Raw genomic sequence first — 19,172 nt, 5'->3', positions numbered from 1 at the left:
TATTCTAAATGTAAATTTCAACTTTTCCTTTATGTTGATTTGTCCATTCTATGCTAAATTGATATCTCTATGGAATTTGGTTCTCTATAGGTTAACACTTGATTTTTTGGAAAACGAGTCATATACTTGGGTCATGAAAATACGGGGCGTTACAAGTTAGGCCAGCCTAACATCTGGTTCGATCGACCTAAATACCTTTGGCTAACCCAACATAATTCGGGCAAGTTTATAGATTAACAAAGATTTTCCGCGGCAAGTTCGGCCAGTCAAACATGTCCACTCGGCTAGCCCTAAGGATGTTCGATCAAGTTTCCAGCAATGCATTTCTTAGAAATTAAGGGAGATTCAGCCAGCCGAACTAGAGGTTCAACTAGCCGAATTTTGGCTTGGGCCAACCGAATTTTTAAAAGATCTTATCCTGCAAAATTCGAGTGCCGTTGAAACGTAATCGTTGGAATTCAGCTAGCCGAACTGATAATCGAGCCAACCGAATTTTCAAATTATTTGGCTATAAATAGAGGCCTTCTCTCATTCATTTTTATAACGAAAATCTATGAGAAACCTCCTCAAAGTAAGAAAGAAAGTCAAGCCCTCCTTAAGCTATTTGTGTGGTAATTCTAATCTTATATTGGCTTATTTTATTCTCTTACTCAATTTAGTTTTAATTATTTTTAAGAGAGTTATTTAAACTTTACTAGAGATTTAGAAAATAAAATTTTCAGCAATTAGGGTTTTGTTTATATATATTGAAAATACATTAGATCCTTATATTCTTTTTAGGTTGAACTCATACACAGCTTCATCATTATCCCAAAAAAGAATATCGCTGCAATCAAGCTACAGTAATGTCTTTGACTCGACATTTGAAGAAAGTACTGTATTTACATTCATTTCATTTTGGGTTTTTTCTGAGATAACCCGGAATCTTAGCGGAGTTGTTTTGTAGTGATCTCGTGAAAATCACAAAGTGGGTTTTGTAGTGATAGCCCATGAAAATCACAAGAACTATATAAGGTTGTTAAGGTGACCCTGTGAAAACCTTGAAATAGTAAAAGTCAAAATTGTGATGGTAGTAATTTTGGGAGTGAAGTAGGTGTGAGTTTAAGCACCGAACCACTATAACTCCTTTGTACATTGTAGTGATTGTTTTAATTCTTTATATGTATGTCTTGTAATTGATTAGCTCTTGCTCAGTTTGATATTTTGATCTCAAAGACATCATGAAATAAGGTTGTCCTACCTAAATCTTTTAGGCGAAGGTTATCTTACGAACTATTTGATATCAAGAATTCAATACTTTAAGCAATTGAGTACAATTGTTTTATTATTCCGTATTGTATCGAAATATTTTGTATTGTCATATTCATCCCCTCTCTAGGACATATATAACTCGTCCTTTCAGTATAATTAGTTGTGAAATCGAATGGTTGAATTCAAGGTTTACCTCCGGTTGCAAGCGGTGATGGATTCGGCAAAGGATTTGGTAAGTTCAAGGGTTTGATCAATGAGATACAAACCCTCAAGCACTAAGATTTTTCCCTCCCTCTCACATTCACTCTCTTTCTCTTTCTCTGTTCTTTTTTCTCTCTCTCATAAGGCATGAAATTCGTATGGGATCAATGGAGGCCCCTAAATACCCTCCTTATAGCATCAGATTTGGCGCAAATGGCCCTAAGGGTTGAGTTTTTACTATACTAGCCCTATGAGAGTGTGTTTCTACCCTTTGGGGGCCACTACAGGGCATAAGGGTCGACACCCACCATAAGATAGTTGGCCCTAGTGATGATCCACGCATAGACACAATCGGCCAGCCATTTAAACGCGTCAATTAAAGGGTATGATTATAAGTCAGTTCAATAGTCACCGACCATTGATCGGGCCCGCGACCATACGGATTTGTGTAAGACATTACTCTAGGTTGTTGCCCTAAATTTAGTCACAATCTAATCGCCCAAAAGCCCCAACTTCGATAAAGACCGAACACAGGCAACTAACTTAAGTTTTGTATTGATTTCAAGACATCACATGCACTTATCCTTACGAGTCCAAGTTGATCAATTCGGGACACTATCCCTGCTCAACATCCGTGATGGAAGTCAAGCTTGGTAAGATGGTCGTTATTTTATAGTTTCGAGTCTAGCAGACCCCTAACGTGCGATCTGGATCTAATCTAGTGAATCTGAGCATTTTCGGGACGAATTGGGTAGTGAGATTTCTTATGAGCAATTATTAGGGTTTGGATTAGCAAATTTCATAGTGCGACCTATTTGTAATTAGCGGAAACAATGATTCGACTCTAATCAACCTAATCAAGAACCATAATTCAACTATATTTGAAATTACCTGATTTAGTAAAATATACTAAAATAGAAAATTTTAATTTAATCATATACGATGATTTCTAGTATGACAAGAAGAAATTTCTTAAAATTCACTGAGGATAAAAACTCTCAGATGAAAATGATACACGCAGCCCATCGACAACATATAGTTGTAGAAATTTTTTAGTTTCAATAAGTCTATTTCATATGATATTTTTGGCACTTTCAGTTACTAAATTATTTTTATTATTTTTCTATTAGTTTATTATCAAGTATACTTTAGCCCCACCAAATTTCATTACATTTCAAATTCTAATTTTTTTTAAAAAAAATTTCAGAAGTACCAGCTGCCTTAAACCAAAAATTTTGGTAGTTTTCAAAACTCCATAAAATTAACCTCCTTTGAAGCTTTTATTTATTTATTTATTTCTTTATATATAAAACTACACTCATCGAGCTTCAATTTGGCTTTTAAATCACCTCAATTGGACTTGTAAACTAAAAGATATGAATTTTTGAAGTCAATGCAACGAAATTATCAAAATCTGAAATGTATAATGTTGTTGAACAAGGGATGGCGGTGGCATTGCCACCTGCTGTCCATTTTTGTTCCGGTGGGACCGCCGGAGACTATCTAAAAACCTTTTTTTTTTTTGCGGTGGCACTGCCAGGGTTGGTCCACAATCATTAATGTTTGAACTTCCATTCTTTTAGTTGCTTTTGATGGACCCCACATTATTCATTTTGGTCCTGAACAAATGCGAATGCATGCACAGATATGCACTCAAATCTAAAAATCAGAGATAATACCCGAGGACGTCCAACTCCAAGTTAGCAAAAATACTCTTGCTCTGGTGATAGACTCTCAGGAGTTTCAACACCTCAGGGGTTCAAGTACCCATAGGTGGTGAAATCTGATTTCACTATGGTCCGAGTGGGTGGTGGTGTGTGTGCGTGTGTTTATAAAAAAAAAAAAAAAAAAGGAAATCCAATACGTTACAATTTGGTTGGTGGTTCACAAGAGATAACTATTTAGGTTGCCGCAGGCTGTTTACGAGGAAGATGGCCTTTCGAACATTGAATAGAACTCCCTGTTATGAGACGGCAGTAGGTCCTACAAACTCTACAATTTAGATTTTTTGAGTGTCTTTAGTATTTCTGATTCAAAAGCCCTCAGCGGTCACACATTATTGAAAGAAGTGGTGAGAAAATAAAATTCTAGACGTTATGGGCTTTACTGGAATCCATATAGGAATCAAAGATCTATCCGATATATATCGTCTATGTCATGCTTCTATAACAGGAAAACCAGGATAAGTCTATTCGAATGTTGTTTCCATGCTAGGGAAAACTATCGTTTTTTAAACTTTTACGCTTGCGTGCCAATTGGACTAGTTCACATGTGTGTAAGGTTAGAGGTTGAGCTATAGGTTTATTAAGGATTGTAGTGCTTAGTGGCCCACCCATTGAATGGTTGAGATCATCAAAAGTTGATGTCAATCACTTATTCTAAATCTGACAATTAGAAGATGTTGGATTTGAAATTAACGGTCAAATTGCCTTCGAAATTGTAAATAAGGTGTTTCACGGGGCTTTTCTTAAGGTGTTTGGGTGTAGATGAATGGTCAATCCTTCAGATCGATTGTCGGATGATGATTCTCTTGAGTGAGGTGCACAATGTAAGATGTATATAAGATCATCACATCTGATCTTTTTTGTTTTAGAAATGATAAAATGTGTAGGATTCTTCCTATATGGCTTAGGGGCTCTGAATATACGTTTAGACATTTTCCTATGTGAAATGTAAACCATTAGATTTATTGGGGGTCATCATAGATCGAAATGATAGCCTTTGACTGATTTTCAAGCGGGTTATCCCATGGATATGATGGAAATTTCAATGGACAGTAGATCTTCGGAGTCAAATGCTAAGATTGAAAGTATATAGCTCAATTGGATTTAGAATGCATTAGTTAAATTTTAATCACGGTTGGACCCGCATAAATAGATTTTCTGAAGAGTGATGTAAGGTATGGACATCTACACTATGGAGATTTTAGATGATCGATGATGTACTACTAACCGTTGGGATTAAAACTCAACAGTAAGATACGATCACGTAAGGGTATAAAATGCGAGGAATGGTTTAGATTCACAAATGGATAAGAGTGAGTATGAGGGATGGTTTAGATTCACAAATGGACAAGAGTGAATGTTGTTTGAAAGATCTTTTTTACTCTTTTTAGTAATTTTACTTATCAAATATTCATTTGTAAAGAGGTACCCCTGATGATAATGACAGCCTATTCTTGATCCGACACAAGTGTTATATAACTAGCCTGAGCCCAACCTAGCCTACTAGAAAAGCATTTTGGTCCAAGTCTAGCCCAGCCTGCTAGCTAAGTGCCCATTCCAATAGACTTAGAATGGTCGGGCCTGGCCCGGCTGTCATGTTGGGCCCATACGAATGTCACCACTAGTAGTCATTGGGCCTCAATACTCATGCCCAAGCCCAGCTACAGGCCTTTAGCCTCATCCCAAAGCCGGATTGAACAATCGTACCCGTTCAAGCCCAGCCCATTTTCACCATTGGGTGATGATGACGACCCACCAAGATCATGTAAACAAGGGAGAGAAGGGTGCCTTTATTTAATGTATCATATTCATATCCATGAATTTAACATCATAAGAGCCAAATGGTACATGATCCTCGTGAACGTATATGAAGCATGAACCAGACCCAAGTAGAAAATACATGGGAAAGGTAGATTGCACTACCATTATTGCTTCTATACTCCTCTCTCCATCTCTAGCATTTCAAACCCTACATTTCCAAACATAAGATCAACAGTTAATCAACGGTATACGTAGACTACCTTCAAGATATATTTTGTACACATGCATAGTAATCCGTACAATCCAATTAATGGGCCATGGTCAAAATATCAATCAGATTGAATGACTGAAACCATCTGATCAATGGATAACAGATGGGCCTTGCTGTTGATAGTCGATCTTGATCTTGCCAGCTTTGAGGTTGGCAATGGTATTGAAGGCGTCTCGAGATAGATTGATCACTACAAGAAAAGGGGGCATTAGCCTCGGTTCAAAACTGTGGCTAAAAAGGTTAAAAACTGAGGCTAAAGCCTTTAGCCTCAGCTTTGCCTCAGTTATCCAAACCGAGGTTGAAATCCCCGTCGCTAAAGGCTTTAGCTTCAGTTTTAGCAATCGAGGCTAAAATGACTTTTATAGCCTCGGTTCTTCAAGTGAGGCTAAAAGAACCTTTTTAGCTTCAGTTTTCTCAAAATGAGGCTAAATCTAAATATTATCCTCAGTTGCCTCCAATTGAAGCTAAATCTATTTTTAACCTCGGTTCTCAACAACCGAGGCTAAAGCCTTTAACCACGGGAGTTGTAGTCTCAGTTTAGGTAATTGAGGCAAAACTGAGACTAAAGATAGATTTAGCCTTTGTTGGCATCAAGTGAGGTCAAATTCAATTTTTAACCTCATTTATCAATAATTGATGCTAAATCTAGTTTCTATCAACAAAAGCTAACAATATTATAATCAACCAATCATTGAACCTGTGCATGTTTCACCCATTTAACATCCATCAAGACAACAATCAGCACAATACCAACAAAACAATTAATGGTCTATTGAAAGTTTTCAAAACAAACAAACTGCCACATAGCCTTCCACATGAACTATTTCAGTAAGGTCCCCTTCCACGTGACTATTTTCTCTCGGATCAGATCAATCGGTGGGTTTGTTACCTGAGCAAACATCTGCTTGAAATACTCAAATGTAAGTTTCTCTCTGTTGGACATCACAGCCAAAGGAGCATCATTTCCCATTGAGCCCAAGAGCCTCAGTGCCATCTTTTGCCATGGACATCAATAGCATCTCCAGGGCTTCTACAATGTATCTGAATGAGGAAACTCGATGATTTATTTCATTTTTTCAAACATGAGCAAGAAAACAGCACAGAAAAGGTCTGAAACTACTTACCCAAAAGGCTTTTATGGAGCCAACAATCCATGAATTCTCATGTTTTCCATGTTATTATCATCATGTCGATATACCTAAAGTATATATAAAAATGGCAGTAATGATCATGCTCAGAACTTATTAAATCAGAATACAAATAGAAAAACTACCTGAACAATCAAATCCTTGAGAAGCTTTGACTTATGAGGTTTTCTTGACTAATTGAATGAGAGCAAATCAACTTGTGCCTACAGCATATAGAAAAAATCATCACAATTTCTAAGTTGGCATTATACTATTCCTCCCACTCTCATCTGTCCATTTCCACAAGCTTGAAAATACAACCATGACTGTATTTGTATTCCAAGTTTTCTGAATTATGAATCATATCTAGGATGCTTTAATTCAATCAGCCATATGTTGATGATAACACGAAAAACCAAAAAGACCTTGCTCGAGTCTTTTTCTAGTGCAAGAAGAAACTGATTTCAATATCACATGAAGTTTATTGTGCTGCCAAGTTCAGAACAGGAAACAATGAATAAAATTTGGCTGCAGCAATCATAACTAATGACAGTTTAGATTCTAATTTTAAAAAGGAATGGATATCCCACCGTAATAGGAGCAACACCATAACACCATTTGTTCACCGGATTTTTCAGGTTGGTTACAGTTGCCATGCAACCATTCAAACTGGCTGCTACAATGTGATAGCAGATATGTTACAAAATGCTTGCATACAATGATGGTGGGCCCATACAAAAACGATGGATGAAAATAGGCAACACTGCTACACTTCTAAGACACATTCCAAACATCATATTGTTTGAACAGTCCTAACATATGAATTAGTGGGCATCTTTTTTGTTAAAACAGGAACATTGGATTTTTCACTTTTTAACTTTCCAATAAATATCCCATGTTGGAAATGTGGCTACATGGCCATTAAATTAGCCATATGTTGATGATGGTGACGCAATAGCCCAACCCATGACCCGATTCCTGCTTTTAATCATAAGAAAATTCTCTCTAATTAATGAGGAACGATCACATACAAACATTGGATGCTATGCTTACTATGCTACCCTGTAATTAGGACTGCTCATAGTAAGCTATGTACTTGAGCTTCACACATGGCGGATCCTCTGTTCAGGAAACACATTGCCTAATTTTCAGTCCTGAACTGGAAATTATGTTTGCCATACTCCAGTTGAAGGTTTTGGATCTTCTGACATAGTGGACTATTGCTAGCATATGGGTGACACTCCCCTCTATGCAAACAGCCTAAAAACAGAATATGCATGGAACAAGAATTTCAATGGAACTGTTTACTACATTGTTCCCCATGTGAATTGGTGCTTTGGGAACTCCAAACTCAGCAAACAGACAATCAATCAGAGTAGGGATCAAGGATGACAGGTACCTTGAGTTCTGCACCAGTTTTTGCAATATTTTGCCAGAATATCAGAAAAGAATCAGTTTTTAGAAAGTGCAGTTTTCATACCTAATATATCCATAGCTCAAGACCCTTGCTGACAAGCCCCATGAATGCATGAGTAGGATTCCTAGCACAACCCTGTTTAGTATAATAGAACAAAACCCATTAAAGGTTGAGTTAAATCAAATCAATTTTAGTTTCTATGATAATGTAGCTAAAGAATTTTCCAATTTGCACTGAAATAATTGACAATACAATACATTGTATCCAACATTACACTCTTAAACAGAGGATTGTTCAAGAAAAGAGAACAATCTTTGTTCTGATAGAATCAGTCCACATGGAAATCCTCTTCAATGAGTATCTTCTCGCGTGTAAGTAACAGGCGCCAAGCAAGAAATCCTCTTCAATGAGTTCTTGAGAACCAAATCTCTAAATTTACAATGTGCACATGATTAGTCAAGAAAAAAAGAAGTGCTGCTAAAGATGTGAAGAAATAGCAACTCAAGAAGGATCTAGAAATTTTGGCAGCAGCAACAGAGATGGTAGCAAAGATTATACTCATCAATCCAAATATATGCATCTAATATTTTCTTAAATTTGGCAAAAATTCTTGATTAATTTAAAAGCCAGTGGACTGCTATGAATTCCACAGTCTTGCAAGACCCAAACATGCACGCATACACATGAAAAAATTGGATCTAATTAATGCAGGATGACATTTCTTTTTGTTTATTTTTTATACCAGACATCATTCTCATCCTACACAATTTATTTACAAAAATTAATTATAATAGTTCATGCATAGTGGAAACTCTCCATGATACCAAACTTCAAAAGCGAAATACCTGAGTGCAACTTGTCTTGAACAAAATTTGAATTGGTTTTAGCTTGCAATAATGCCTACCATAAAACAAGAAAATGGAACTAAATTATTATTTTTAGCTTATAATCATGAGCTTAAAATCGAGTTTCTTGCAGTAATTCACCACAATTTCTTCCAAAAAAGGAAAACCCATAGAAAATTCGATTTTTATTTAATTTTTTTAAATTTTATCATAATGTCATAACCTTCAGGCATTGAACCCACTGTTCAGGATAAAAAATTTACGTAAGGGAACCTAAGTGCCCATCCTTGATGAAAATGTCACATCTTTTCAAGATAAAAATCATGTAAGAGAAGCTAAATGCATTTCCTTGATGCATTTTCGTCACTTTTCAGGCTAAAAATCAATATGCCTGCATGTAAATTTGTATCCTTGTGGCATATTCCCACTTGTCAAGGTAAATAACACCAGATATAAAAATTTCAAAAAGATGTAAGTGCATTACCTGTAATCTGAAAGAATATTAACACTGATTTCAAATCCTTGTGATCTAAAACTCCGCAAACTGTCAATACTAATTAAATGGAAGACCTAAAAATGGCACTTCCCTTTTCTCACTAGCTGTGCATTTGATTGCACCTAATCATGAAATTTCATGATATTTGATGCAACCAAATGCACTCTAAACCACAAACTGATAAAAAAGAAATTTCAGATGAAAGAAAATGAAATTTGTGGCCCTCCCCTATAGTAGCCCCTTTAAAATAAGAATTCAGAATTACAGACAGAATCATATATAAAAACAGGAAATTCAGAACATAGAACCCATACCATGAAGGACCTGAGCTCATTCTTCATGTCAGCAATGCCATTCAGAATCTCAATCTTTTGGACATGACCAAGTTTGCTGAGAAAATTTAACTCCACTCCTTCCTGTTGCTCCAATTTCTCCTTCCTCTTTTGGAATCTTGAGCTACTTCAACTGACCACACAATCTGTTTTCTTCTTCTCTATTGTTTCTACAACAGGATTTCCCTTCTCTAATTTCAGTTTGAATCTGTGTGTGTGTGTGTGTGTGTGTGTGTGTGTGTGTGTGTGTTATACACGCTCCTGAAACTGAGAAAGAGAAAGAAGAAGAAGCACAAACCTACTGCCATTCACTCGACCGTTCCATCCAAGCAATAGAAGCTGATGGCAAGAAATCCCTCCCAAAGTCATTCCTTTGCTTGTAAAGAACTGTCATCCCGTCCACTTCAGCAGCATTCCATTCCATAATCCTCTCCATGAAACAAGCCTCAAGGATCGGATCTAACCCTTGCGAAACCCTAATTCTCCCAATCCTCGAAAAATCCATGCAATACTCCCCTAAATCGCCGCCTTCTTCCACATTCCTACCAAACGTGGCCCTGCTCTTCGATCTGTGCCCACGGATCTCTGTTTCCTTCACATCCTCCTCATCATCCGCCTTCCTTAACATGAACCGGATCATCTCATCCCGCTCCTCAGCGTTCTGCCGCAACTTCTCGACATGAACCGGATCATCTCATCCCGCTCCTCAACGTTCTGCCGTAGCTTCTCGACACAGATCCGCAACTCGGCCTCCGATTTCTCCATATCCTCGATTCGGAGCGTCGGATCACCGATTTTAACGATACTTACCTCGATCGAGAGAGATGTTCCGAACGGAAGGTAAAGATATTAGGAAGAGAGACGATTTGGTGGGGATGAATTGAGGTCAAGTGAGAAAAGCTAGCAGAGATGGAGTTTCACGAAGTGAGAGAGAGAGAGTTGTAGAATTCGATCGAAGCTGAGAAATGAAATTGGGGATTTCAGATATATAGGATGGGGTAGCCGCGGATTAGCTACTGACAGGTCGAGTAGCGACGTCACCAACTTTTGCGGGCCCCACCGTGATGCACGTATTATATCCACACCGTCCATCCATTTGAAGAGATCATTTTAGAGCATGATCCAAAGAATGAGTCAGATCCAAACCTCTAGTGGACCCCACCACAGAAAACAGTTTTCTCAAAAAGGAAAAAAAATCAAGATTCTTAATTTTCTTTTTTAATTCTAAATTTTTTCAAGATTATAAATTTGTTGAAATTTATCAAAAAAATTTAAAATTCTCAGTTTTTTCAAAATTATCAAAAAAAAAAAAAAAAAATCAATTCTTAATAGTTTTAGAAATTCTTAATTTTTTTCAGAATTTTCAATTATTTGAAATTTCTCAATTTTTTAAAATTTTCCTATTTTTTAAAATTTTCCAATTTTTTTCAAGATTCTCAAATTCAAAATTCTTTTTTTTTTCAAAAATTTTAAAAATTCTCAATTTTTAAAAAATCATACTTTTTCATAATTATCATTTTTTTAATTCTTAATTTTTCAAAAAAAAAAATCTTAATTTTTTAAAAGTTCTCAAATTTTTTTTAAAATTCTTAGTTCTTATAAATTTCAAAATTCAAATCTCTTCAAAACTCTCAATTTTATTTTTTTTTTCAAAATTCTTAATTTTTTCACAATTGTCTCAATTTTTTTTCAAAATTCTCAATTTTTTCATAATTGTCAAAAATTTTAAAATTTATTAATTCTTTCAAGATTCTCAATTTTTTTCAATATTATTAAATGAAGACTTTTAGCCTTAGTTCATATGCAACTGAGGCTAAAAAGTAGACTTTTGGCCTCGGTTCCTAGGCAATTGAGACTAAAAAGTGGACTTTTTACCTTGTTCCTATGCAATTGACGCTAAAAAGTAGACTTTTGGCATGACTCAAATTGAGAAATCCACTGGCTTGGATTTCACGGTCGGTGAGCATTCGTGATTTCATGAAGCTACACGTGAAAAGTGCAAGCCATTTTATAAACATATGAGATCTCTCACACGTATCATGTTAGCATGTGTGGTGCATTTGTATTCATGGACACTTGATTGTTGAAGTAGGACCATTGGATATTTTTCATTTTAACCATCCAATAAATGTCCACCGATCTAGTCAAATCATCAAATATCACCATACACCAATTAATTCAAATTACAGGCATGCCATTTATACAATTTCTAAGTACCTGCGTATCAAAGGTAGATATTTTGCCTCGGTTCCTATGTAACTGAGGCTAAAAGGTAGACTTTTCACCTCGGTTCCTATGCAACTAAGGCTAAAAAATAGACTTTTCGCCTCAGTTCCTATGCAACTGAGGCTAAAAGGTAGACTTTTTACCTTGATCCCTATGCAACTGAGGCTAAAAGGTAGACTTTTCGCCTCGATTCCTATGCAACTGAGGCTAAAAGGTAGATTTTTCACCTCGATTCCTATGCAACCGAGGCTAAAAGGTAGATTTTTCGCCTCGGTTCCTATGCAACTGAGGCTAAAAGGTAGACTTTTCGCCTCGGTTCCTAAGCAACTGAGGCTAAAAAATATACTTTTTACCTCGGTTCCTATGCAACTGAGGCTAAAAAATAGACTTTTCGCCTCGGTTCCTATGTAACTGAGGCTAAAAGGTAGACTTTTCGCCTCGGCTCCTATACAACTGAGCCTAAAAGGTAGACTTTTCACCTCGGTTCCTATGCAATTGAGGCTAAAATAATATACTTTTCACCTCGGTTCCTATGCAACTGAGGCTAAAAGGTAAACTTTTTGCCTTGGTTCCTATGCAACTGAGGTTAAAAATAGACTTTTCGCCTCTGTTCATATGCAACTGAGGCTAAAAGGTAGACTTTTCACCTCGGTTCCTATGCAACTGAGGCCTAAAGGTAAACTTTTCGCCTCGGTTCCTATGCAACTGAGGCTAAAAGGTAGACTTTTCGCCTCGGTCCCTATGCAACTGAGGCTAAAAGGTAGACTTTTCGCCTGGGTTCCTATACAACTAAGGCGAAAGATGAACTTTTAGCCTCAATTCCTTAGCAACCGAGGCTAAAAGACACATTTAGCCTCCATATTTTTAACTGAGTCTAAAAAATTGTGGCTAAAGGCCTATTTTCTTGTAGTGGATGGTACCATTGCCGCCTGGTGATGGGCAATAATCAACGATTCTCATGACGACGCTGGTTCCTTTACAAGGTCAAGGCATTGAGTTTGCCTGAGCAGTGCATTTCACTGAATAGCGCCTCCCACATGCGGCCCGATTACCCCAGATAGTATCACTGGCCCCAGCGATCATCACACCGTAGTTTTGGTTGCCATAGCATGATGAGGCTGTCCATCACAAATTTATGGAGGTCAGCATACATCAGATGGACATATCTAACAAGTATTAAACCATAGTGGGCTAGATATTTGATCGGATGGACCTAGCTAGAGATGGACGGTCCGTCCTGTCAGGGGTTCTGTGGAGCCCACTTTGATGTATATGTTTAATCCATGCCATCCATCCATTTTAAAAATCATTTTAGGACTTGAACCCAAAAAGGAGGAATATTGAAGGATCAAGTTGACCACACCACAATAAGTAGTGGGGATTAAAATCCTGAAAAGGCCAAGCTATATGTCCTAGAGGGGGGGTGAATAGGACAATGCCAAATAAAAACTTATAACAGCGGAATAATAAAGAAAATGATAGCCAAATTAAATAACAATGCAGGAAAGTAAAACAACCTCAAAATTCAGATCTTGAGAGGTTGATACAAACGTTATTCTAAGGACAACCTTACACCAAAAACAGAGTTTGTGGTAGGACAACCTTATTTCTAGAAAGGTCTTTGTATCAAGTCTCAAATCGAAGAGGAATACAGAATTAAATATAAACTGAAATGAAATAACTTGTAATTAAAGATGTATTGTTCTAGGGACAGCCATACACCATAAAAATGGCAGGGCAACCTTGCTGGAACAACTTTCAAATGAAATTGAAAAACAAGCTTATAAAGGAATAGCAGAAAGTAAATTCTAAGCTATTACAACATTCTCACAAAGCTTGAAATAATTACAACATTCACCACCATACATACATCCCACAAAAAGAATAAAAAATTAGAAAAATAAAACAATCAACCACAACTCAAGGGATTATAGTGGTTCGTCTGTGTGTTCACCAACTGTTATACAACAGCCACACAAAAAGCTACTCCACTCCTAATATCCTCACACGGGGGATATTAGCGTTCACTAAAAATAGGTTTTCCCAGGTTCACCCAAAACCCTTACAATTGTGTCTTTGTATGTGGGCTTACATAATTAAAAACCCACTTTCGAGTTTTCTTGGCTTTCCTCAGATAACCAAAATAACAAGATTTTTCTGGCAAATCTTGAAAGAAACCAAAATAATAGAAAGGAATTTACAATATGTAAAATACCTGAATATCTCCTTCGTTGTAGCAGCCCGGTAGAACCAAATCAAAGTAGATGATTGAATGTCCAAGTTCAATGTCCAGTACTCGATTACAATGGTTCTAGTTCTAATTGATTTTAAATTAAACCAAACAGGGCTTGCCTTAATTGATTTTGATTCCAAAGAAAGGGAATAATAATTCCTCTTTATCAAATCAGATTGGAATATAAGAAACAAAATCAATTAAAATAAAGCTAAGGAAAGAGAATATTAAATAAGCACACTTAGCTTAGATGGAGCACAGAATTATCTCTCAGAAGTTCGACGAAGATTGGCTTGAATACTATAATTAAATCGATGATTTCTTCTGAGATTCGTGCACTATTTATAGGTGAGAAGATCAGGTCTTCGACTGGTCTAGAGTGCTCTACGACTAGTCGAAGCTCTAACAGATATTTGAAAAATCTGGCGGGATTTGCTTTGACCGTTCTACGACTGGTCGTAGGTCACCTACGACTGGTCGTAGGTTTCCTTCGACTGGTCGTAGGTCCTGCAAAGGTTCGGCCGGACTTGAGTCGTAGATTCTACGATCGGTCGAAGATGCGAAACACTGCTTCCTACGAGTCGAGCAGATTCCGTGACTAGTCGAAGGCTAACTTGATTTTATCCTAATTTGTAACAAACTTACGATCGATCCAGGATTTTCTTAGACTGGTCGAAGCAAGTCTAGGACTAGTCGAAGCAGACCTAAGACTGGTCGAAGAACAGACCAATCACATGAAAAATAACATTCGACTTATGTATCCGAAATGACCTACTTCTAAGGTCATCCTATGGTCAAACAAACCTCAATCATGAAGTATGGACATTGAAACAAGAGACCATGAAGAATGAGCCTTGAAGTCTTGATGAAGATTAAACCTTGAAGTAGCTCAATCTTGAAAGTGGCTTGAGTTCCAGCTTGAGTCTTGAGTTCAGCTTGACTTTCAGCTTGAGTCTTGAGTTCAGCTTGAGTTTCAGCTTGAGTCTTGTGAGCAGTTCTTTCATTCAAGATCTTGAGTCTTGTACTTGAGAGCTTTGCTTGTTGTGAACTTAGCTTGTTAATGAATGTTGATCCTTAAGAAAGCTTCACTTATGCAAGTTATATATAACAGAGTATAATAGTGATTTTGGCACTACAAATTTGACAACAAAGAGGGATAGAAACTATAGCACTTACAAATCCTACCGTTGAAAATTTCTTGGGGACCAAGGAAGTTTTGGATGAAGCTGAAATTTATATTTTCCCTTCAGACTGGTCTTTGTGACCTTATGAACATGTTAGATGGCAAATAAACATCACGGTGGGCATAAAAAAGTTTTCAACCATAGGAGTCCAATCCCAACTACTTCTTGTAGTGTGGTCCACTTAATTCTTTCATCTGCCAGTGCCCAATCCATGCCCTAAGTGGTCAGGCTGAACTGTTGATTGAAAACTTTTCCATTAAGGCTGAACTAGAGCTAGGCATCGAGTCGAGTTGGACCGAGTTAGGGCTAACCCGACTTGATCCGTTTTTGAAATAGGCCTGACCTGAACTCGACTCGACTCAGTATTGAGTCCAGCATAACGGAACCGATCTGTAACATCCTGGATTTTTCACTATTTTGGATTTCCAAAAATTCTTGAAATTTTCTTCTGTAATTAGCTTATAATATCACTTACTGACTATTAGCACTTAATGTTAGTTGTACACGGCTGGTACCAATAAAGAACTGCACAAGTCCAATTAATCAACTGTAGGAAGCCAACGAATCCGGCTGGATTTTGACTAATAGACCAAATCAATCCCGTTACTCATTTAGCCTAAAACCGACGGTTCAGAGTAATCATGATCAAATCTCCACTTTCACTAGTTATAAATGGGTCACACTATGAACATAGTTAATCCAAACCCTAATCATTGCCCACGAGAAATCTCACTACCAAATTCATTTCAGAAATGCTCCGATTCTCCGAACAAGCTCTAGACCGCCCGTTAGTGGGCCACTAGTTCCAAAACTATAGAATAATATCCGTCTCACGGGGCTTGATGTCCATCGCGAAAGTCGGACCTGGGTACTATCCAGAACTGCTCAACTTGAGCCAAAAGACGAATGCATGAAAAATGCAAATACCCAAAAAAAAAAGGAGCTGGAACTTAAGTAAATTGGGTCATCCACTCTTATGCAAAGTTGAGGATTTCAGACCGTCAGTTTACGACCAAACTTCACATATAGAATAAGGATATTTCCCTGCTCATATCCGTATAGCCGCGGCCCCGATCGACCATCGATGACCGTTGAACAGACTTTTAATCATATATGTTGATCGGCGCGTCCAAATGGTGGGCCGATTGTGTCTGTGCGTAGATCATCACTAGGGTTAACTATCCAATGGTGGGTGTCGACTCCTACACCCCATAGTGGGCCCTAGAAGTTAGAAAAACCCTCTCATATGGTTAGTATAGTAAAAACCCAACACTTAGGGCCATTTACACCAAATCTGACATTATAAAAGGGGCTTCTTTGGGGCACCCCTCTCCCTATACGAATTTGCCCTAGAGAAAGGAAAGAGAGAAAAGAGAAAAAGGGAGAAGAGGAAGAGGAGAAAGGAGGAGAAAGAGAGAGGAAGAAGAAAGGAAAGGAGTGTGTGGTAGGAGGTGCGGCCCAAGGAAGCTTAGAGCCTTAGAGAAATATATTCCCCTTCCCATATCCACAACTATAAGCCACTTCCATCCGAATGGGGAGGTAAGCACCCATCCTTTTTGTTAATCTTTGAGTTTGAGGTAGGAAATGCATGTAATCCTAACATGCAAGTTCATTTGGCTCAAGATCTCTACGAATCAACCCGTGAATTTGGCAACCCTAGATCACTTCCTAACGTCTTCAACGATCCATAGGTGTGGACTATTGTTCTTAGGTGGCTTAGCATCAATTTTAGTATGAGTTTAATGATTTTGCTTGCTTGGATGATGCATTTGGAGAATCTAAACGAACCTAGGAAAGACCCTACCCTTGATCCTATCGATTCACATGGAATGGTTATAGAATATTGTTGCCTTTCGTATGATTTGATTTGAATGGATGATTGCATGTACTTGTCTTGTTTGGTTCTCATATAATGTTGCCTCATAGCATGTATGATCCATTAATTCTTGTGTATTTGGTTCTATTAGGTATAAGAAGTGCTTAGCTTCCTCACTAACCCACACAAAACACATGCACTCTTGATTCATGATATTGGTAGCTTTACTTGATAGGAAAATCTAAATTGTATGTTGAGAAAATATGAAACATGATATTGTTTTATGCTAGATGATAACCTTGCTAGTTGGCATGCTATAGATTACCATCAAATCCTTGGGTTGGTCAGGAATATGAGGAGAGTGAAGGTGGTCCCGTTGGTAGGACTGTCATGAGGTTAAACCCATGGATTTGGAAGGGTGCGTGTAGGCGACAGTAGTTAGGCTACATGAGTCGCTCGTACCCGATGTCATCTGTCCCATACTCGCCTAAACTTGTGCGGTCTAGCCTACTTATTGACCAACCTTATTTGTTAACCATGTTTGTCCACACCTATATGGAACCTGAAACACCCTTCAACCATTGGAGCCCATTGCCAATCATTTGAAATCGATCCACTGACTCGAGAGCTGAGCATGATGGAATGGGAAACTGTGTCCGAGCTGTCGGCCTACGCTGGGGTGATGCGCCTCCCCATAGTGACCGCGAGCGATCCCACATTTCAACACTCCCCATGTGCTTAAAGTCGGGGATGGGGGAAACCCGACGGGATCAAGGATCGCGGGGTCTCGGCCTCACACGTTAGGGGCATTGGCCTCGCAACCGGTTTAGGGCATTGATACGTGGGGTGTACCAGTTTTCTCAACTTGCTGGATGAATGAACTTAACTAAAAACTTGGCTAACACGATCATTGCATCGCACTAGTTAGGGTGGTGACTCAGTAGTCGAGGTCGCTCTTAGGGAATGTTGGTTATACGCGACCGTTAAATGGAGTTGCTCGAGGGAGTGTTGTGGCGAGGGCATGCATCATATCATCTATCATGCATATGCATTAACAAGATTAGTTAAGTATTTCTGAATGATTGTCTTTCATTAAATTCATAATATAATTGATGTTTGTTACGACTTAAGACTAATAGCACCCACTGAGTTAATTATTCACTCCCACTCTGGGACGGTGTTTTAAAACACCAACCAGACTCTTTAGTAGCTGCAGGTAGCGATGAGTTCGAGGAGCCAAGCGGTGCTGGCATTGACGAGGAGGACGAGCTGTCCTACTTCCAGCTGATGGTGTGGTTCGCCATAGATTAACAGCCTATTGTGGATCGCTGAGTGGTGAACTTAGCTTATCATTCTTTTTGGACATATTTTTGTAATTCTGTCGGGTAACGCCTTGCGCGACCCTTTTATATTATTTTGGACTTATATATGTTGACCTCTTTCATTTCAGTAAACTAGTTGTGATTATACTTCATGTTCCAAGGAATTCTATGCTGCGCATTTTAAGCCTGATTAAACACAAATTAGTGACACCCGGGAACTTGGGAGCCGAGCGTATGCACGACACCCAATTTTCAAGGCATTACACGATCCAAATCCAGGTCTGGCCTAAACAAATCCGAACCGAGTCTGACCCAGTAAAAAATACTGAGTCAGTTTGAGTTAGCACCGATTCAAATCGAGAGATGAGGGAGGGAGGGAGTAGAGGGGAAAGAGAGGAGGACGGTGGTGAATCCAATGATGGTGGTGGGTAGCTGTCGTGCAACTATCAAGCTTGGAAGAGTAGGGTGGGAGAGAGAGAGAGAGAGAGAGAGAGAGAGAGAGAGAGAGAGAGAGAGGTTGGTGATGGTAGTGGGTGGTTGCCAAACTTGGAAGAGGAGGATGAGTGAGGAAGAAAGAGTTTGGGATCGGGTGGGGTAGGTCGGGTCTAGCATGTAGGGTTAGAGATATTTAAAATTTAGAATTTTTTATTATATATACCTGAATTTGAGTCAAATCGGTTCGTCCTCGTCTCCACCCAAGCAAAAAGAATCATTTATGTATTTCCAATCTGATGATAGGTGAGGATGTTGTACACGTTTCTTTAAATGCACACGTGGATAAATAAATACACACGTAAATAAATAAATAAATAATGAAAATATAGGACACATAATTATATAGGTACTCACGAACATAAGGTGGATTATAGTAAGTGGCAGTTCCTGGCACTGCTGTCACCACCCAAATGAGACATAACATGGTAACCATCTCCACCATAAATCCCTTCTCCATTTCCTCTCTCTCCC

At 38.2% G+C, this 19,172-nt stretch overlaps 1 long non-coding RNA gene and 1 pseudogene across 1 annotated transcript; both read right to left on the bottom strand.

Moving 5' to 3' along the window:
* Positions 1-5,297: 5,297 nt before the first annotated feature.
* On the bottom strand, positions 5,298-19,158 carry LOC131256474 (EG45-like domain containing protein; annotated as a pseudogene).
* On the bottom strand, positions 5,855-6,631 carry LOC131256854 (uncharacterized). The gene is made up of 2 exons (XR_009176987.1): positions 6,482-6,631; positions 5,855-6,249 (listed from the first exon to the last, which is right to left on the bottom strand). It is a non-coding gene; the product is annotated as an uncharacterized LOC131256854 (long non-coding RNA).
* Positions 19,159-19,172: the final 14 nt, after the last annotated feature.

This window comes from Magnolia sinica, chromosome 9 (assembly GCF_029962835.1).
Source record: "Magnolia sinica isolate HGM2019 chromosome 9, MsV1, whole genome shotgun sequence".
NCBI lineage: Eukaryota > Viridiplantae > Streptophyta > Magnoliopsida > Magnoliales > Magnoliaceae > Magnolia > Magnolia sinica.
The sequence above is the reverse complement of the archived record's forward strand: the minus strand, read 5'-3'. Positions and strand labels throughout refer to the sequence as shown.